This window comes from Lissotriton vulgaris, chromosome 11 (genome assembly GCF_964263255.1).
Source record: "Lissotriton vulgaris chromosome 11, aLisVul1.2, whole genome shotgun sequence".
NCBI lineage: Eukaryota > Metazoa > Chordata > Amphibia > Caudata > Salamandridae > Lissotriton > Lissotriton vulgaris.
The window spans coordinates 720,353,086-720,358,743 of record NC_141699.1 but is presented as its reverse complement, the minus strand read 5'-3'; the positions used below and the strand labels follow the sequence as shown (position 1 = coordinate 720,358,743).

The 5,658-nt window shown below is 40.9% G+C and overlaps 1 long non-coding RNA gene across 2 annotated transcripts; it reads left to right on the top strand.

Moving 5' to 3' along the window:
• Positions 1–271: 271 nt before the first annotated feature.
• LOC147683374 (uncharacterized) lies at positions 272–1,824 on the top strand. Of its 2 annotated transcripts, XR_015301040.1 has the most exons (4): positions 272–399; positions 848–971; positions 1,282–1,345; positions 1,710–1,824. It is a non-coding gene; the product is annotated as an uncharacterized LOC147683374 (long non-coding RNA). The 2 variants fall into 2 exon arrangements; XR_015301039.1 differs by having other exon boundaries at positions 848–1,345.
• Positions 1,825–5,658: the final 3,834 nt, after the last annotated feature.

Here is a 5,658-nt window from a genome sequence, read left to right as displayed (position 1 = left end):
TGTTTTTCAGCCACTTATTGACTGCCCATTAGTTTTCTACTGTGGAACCACATACGGTCCATGTAAGGGGTACATGGGTTATTTCATATGTTTCAAATGGCTCTTTTCACCGCTTACACTTTCAAACCAGCGAGAGCACGCCTCTATTATATTCAACTGTAATTTCAGTGTGCACTATAGCCTCTTCTCCACCTATTGACGTGCTCTTTGACTTCCAATAATATTGAGTTTATATATTGACTCTTATTATCTTTACCTTTTGTTTATTCACAGCAGTCGTCCTGACCTCGTGGATGATTAATCTACAGATATTTATTAGTTGACGTAACTACATATGGTGCATCTTTTTGGATTTAATATTGAGAAGACTTGTGAATATACATCTTTTTAGTCTCCTTGGTGAGCAGACTTACTTTATATACTTTGTTTAGTCGATTAAGGGCCCTTGTACTAGACCTACCCCGTATAACTTTTTATTTTGTATTCAATTGATACTGTTTAGGCACCTCATTATAGTATGGGTTGTCTCTACTCCTTGCTATGGGATATAACCATCAATACCCATTGCGGTACCTATTTATTTATGATATTATTACCCTGGCAGTTTATTCTACTCTGCCACTGCCCTGGTTAGACAACAGTGTTTAATATACCCTTGCTGTATTGACTCACATAGTTTTCATTTACTTACATTATTAAATAGTGAGAGCACGTTTCTAATGTATCCAATGTTGTCTCAGTGTGCAAATTTAGTTTTTTCTTCATTCAATGCCGTGCCTTTTTGACTTCTAATAACATTGAGTCTATATATTGACCTTTATTATTTTCACTCTTTGTCTATTCACAGTAATCGTCCTGATCTTATGGATGATTATCTTACAGACATCAATTATTTGACGCTACTACATTTGGTGCACCTTTGGATTTCATGTTGTGAAGATTTGTGAATTCACATCTTTTTAGCTTTTTTGGTGAGCAGTTTCAGCCTATATACTTGGTTTCTTTAATTAAGGGCCCTTGTACTAGCCCTACTCCGTACAATTTTCCATTCTTAATTGATACTGACTAGGTGCTTCATGTTTACAATGGGTTTGTCACTCCTTGTTATGGGATGTAACCACCTATACCCATTGTAGTATTCATTTACTTGTGACTTTGAGATATCATCACCCGGGCAGTTTACTCTACTCTGCCACTGCTTAGGTTAGATAATATATCTTTTTTCAATATACTTTTGCGGTATTGACTTATATAGTTTCATTTACTTGTACAATTTACTAGGAATTACCCGATTTTTCCTCTCCTTCATCAGCTTATCTTCACAGCAGATATTATCTATCTTCAGGTTAGTTATCTTCTTGTAAGTGACTAGTTACACCATACTTGCATGTTGCGTCAACTTTGTACACGAGGTGTTTGAGTTCTACTACCTTCTAGGACATCTATCTATTGTTTTCTTAACAGATGATTCTTGTATGACACTTTGGGTCATTATTCACTCTTATCTTGGGTTTTTGATTTTTGGTAATTTTACTCTCACTCTTTCTTCTCTTGGGCTCAGCGTTTTCTAGTTTCTTACATCACAAATCTTTTACTCTGTTTCTTAGCATTTGTGATCGATTACTTTTTCCTTTTGTCTTTCAGACATATTTTTATATGCTTACATTATGTAATGTGTATATATTGATTGTTTGTATCTTATGTTACAGCCTTGAAAAAGTTATGGTACCTATCTAGTACCTACAAAACATGTGTCAGCTGTTTTCATTATGATGATTTGAGGCTATTTTCATTATGATGATTTGAAGAATAAAAAGAAACGAAGATTCTGAAGGATTTTGACTGATTCTTTCTGTCCTGTATTATTCATTGTTACAAAATATATTGCTTGATGGTGATTACTAGATTCCCCCCCCAATTTTTTTTTACTGCTATTTAGGATGGTGCACGCTTAAACCCAGTTCTCTTTTGATACATAGTGTCATTGCTAGTTTAACACATCTGACCCCATTGTAATTAAAAAAGGGGGACGAGCCACCTCCGCCGGATGGCTACATATCTTTCGCAAAACAACATCGGGGTTATATTGTCGAGACCACCAACGCTACAATCGGATGCCATCAAATATATACGTATAAGGAAATCCTGTCTAATTATTTACTGAGCTTTTTTCACTTCTTCTTGAAGTATGGCTTCCAGACACAAGTCTCATAGGCGATGGCTTAGTCCACAACCGCCAGAATTAACTGGCCTAGGACAGTCGGAAGAATTAACTTGCAAGTGCACAGTTTATAAGAAGGGAAGCTAAGGGACGTTTGGACTTCTCCTTCAGAGTTCGTAGTCCGTTTGAGTTCCCAAGTAATTGCTTTTCGGTTTCAAATCGCAACTGAGGGGGTGAAGATTTTTTTTTTTGCCCGGTGCATTATCCAATCTCAAAGATCGCCTTCACCGTAATGGTACAAACATCTGCCGTATTGGGATATGTTAATAACTGCGAAAGTTGAGCGAACACAAGTATAGAAAATATGGTTTCATTCAAACTTCAAGGCAGCCCATCATCTGTATACCAGAGTAATGGGGGGGTGTGGGGGAGCTGGTTGTTGTCAGTGCTAGCTGAAGTGTAATCTGCATAAGATCCAAATGCATCTGGATTGTTCAGTTGCTCAACTCATGTCCCCAGTGTGGGCCTGCACTAATGGACAAGGAGTTGACATTGACTTTTCAAACCTAGTAATGATATCAAAACATAAATAAGTATCTACAAAGTCTATTGTTTCGATATTTGTTTAGTATATGGGCCTTCAGAAGCATCACTAATCGATCATGGCACCATACAGCCAGCAAAAGTGAATGCATTCTTTACAAGTGAAACGGGTGCCACATGGACTACACCAACACAAACTTCCCTTATAGACCGTAGAGTCACAATGCAACCAGCAGCAGTGCCGTCTTCACACAGAACAGGTACAACACGGCCTGCAATCGATGCCGTCTACTCCTGCACCCAGTTTCAGTCCTAAAATAGGTACACTTGAAATAATCCAAAGCACATGAGGCTCCTGCAGTAATGCCTGCTTCCACCTCACTGCTCGGGGTGGTGAGAGTACATCATACGCTTGCTTGCCCGCTGTAACCCTTTCAGGGAGGTTGCTAATGTTACAGTAGGAAAGGAGTGGAGATAGATAATGGTGGTTGTTAATGGAATACAGGCATGCGAGAGGCTGACAGAAAATCGAGTATGAACGAAGGCCTGTAATGGCAATTGGGCAATAGAGGAAGCCACATCTCGCCTCCTTCCAACTATATGGAGGACTCAGCACCACCTGGAGATGCTCCTAATGCCTAAGAACTGATGGGAGAATTTGCTGGGGCTAATGAGATACCGACAGGGGAAGGAAAACTGAGTATGGTGCCCCATGGTGGTTTGGGGAGCAAGCAAGTAGGATAGTGCGAATATGCCTTCTACCCCGGTTGACAATGAAGGATGTCACTCCTCAATTGCAGCTTTACCAGGAAAAGTTCCTGATGTCACACTAGGGTGGTGGGAGAGAGTGAAAGATCAGAGCATAGGCAGGGCAATGGGACAAAGGGAACCATGAGAATGTGACAAAGGGTGAATCACAAATACAATTGAGGGAGTGGGCTGAGAAGGACTTACAGCACTTCATTGCCTTCTGATTTGCCATGATGCGCTTGCATGAAATGAATCCCGATGCCATGCTTCAAGGAGATGCATTGCTGTTCCAGCTGTAGGGATGAATGTATATGTTAGTGGCTTTATCATTGTTATCTTTTTCTTTGTCTTTTCTTTCCTGTACAGGTGGAGAATCCATGATCTCAAGCCCCCCAACTGCTTTTTACTTGCACCCTTTATGTGTACTAGGATTTAGATTATAAGTTTGTCCGCTCACACTTCACTCTCAAAGAGTTAACTCCTCCAGCCCTTTGCCAGTTCTTGGCTTCTACCAGTATTTTATAATTTTTGTGGTACTGTAGCTGCACCTAAGTTCATGCATTGCTAACTTCCTATTATAAATTAAGTCCAGTATACAATGACAATCCTGGCCTGGTTGTGTTCATTTTTTATAACCTATTTTGCTGATTGGGAACATTATGTACATTACATTTGCAATAATGATTCTCTGTATCGGAAAAAGGTGCAGATGGCAGATCGAGCTTGATCACCGTCTCATGACTTTTCCTTAGGGTTACATTTGGAATGTTGGCAATATCATAAACTAAGCAAGCTAGCTCAGGGGATATGGCAATGGGCTATACCAAAGAGAATCAGTCTACAAACAATTCACCTACCAGGGTAAGGCAACACAGAAGCTGATCAGATCAGCTCAGCAGAGAGAACAGCAGCTCACACGAATGGGAAATAAAGCAAAGGAGTCTACAAAAGGTATTCAGACTCTTGGGTACACCAACAATAGACTTATTTGCAACAGCAGAGAACAAGAAATGCCAATTCTTCGCCTCCAGGTTTCAACACCACCTATCAAAAGGGAATGCTCTGTCACTAAAATGTTCTGAGACATTTTTATACTCCACTCCGTTTCCCTCTACAGCAAAGGGTACTGGAGAAGGCCAGACAACCAGGAACAAACCTAATTCTCGTAGCCCCTCAATGGGCAAGACAAACCTGGTACTCAAGCCTATTCTAACTGTCCAAGGGACAAAGAAGATTCAAGCCAGAAAAGGACCTTCTCACATTACAACAAGGTCACGTATTTCACCCGGAAGGGGCAGCTCTATCTAACACTTTGTTTTAATCTCTCTGCTTCTTTATCTCCTGGACCTGTGTTCCAGATTAGGCTCGTGGGAGATTGCACCTGCTTGATGTCACTTAGGCTTAAGTCCCCGCCATGCATTCTGAAGCAGCAAAATACACTTTCTAGAAGACCCTCTAGTTCGTAGGGATTTCAAACTTTTTCGATGCACCAACACATACTGGTAGGCTGCTGTCTATCAAGAACTGAGAATATAATATATATGAGAATTTAATATAAAACTCCACTCCCTCTTATTAAAGACTGCTTTCAAAGCAGACCTGCTTGGACCGTACTGTGGTGCATTCTTAAAGTGGGGTTGCACGCTGTTTGTTCTATCAAGTCTGACACTGCTACTTACTTTGCCTTAGTGGAGGTCATGGAACCAGAAGGCTGACCGGATAGACAGGAAACTCGATCTACTGCTGCCAGGGACTGGGGGAGTGCTGCCCCACAACCAGCTATCTTCAAAGAGCAGTGATGACTGTCTGGCAAATTCGCCCTCCCTCCATGCACAATTTTTGATGTTGCCTTTCTTCATCTTTGTTTGTCCCGCCACCTGATCCACTATTAGTATCCACCAATCATGATTTGTGTACGGCGCATCAACAGCCTAAGTGGTCTAGGTGCAGAAAGAAGTGTCCTAGAACGGTACCTGGGGGCCTGGCTGCCATGCAATACAGAGGTCGCACACCTTGGTGAACTGAGCACTTACCAGATCCTGTAGCTAGCAATAGTTCTCCGGGGTCCTAATGTGTAACTAAATGCCCCTTTTAGTCTAACCGCTCTGTACCCCATCTGTATTAACATATGCCATACTGCATTCTGGAGCTGCTGATTTTTTGCCTTGGTCAGGGTATATATATTCACTTTTCAAGAGACAAAT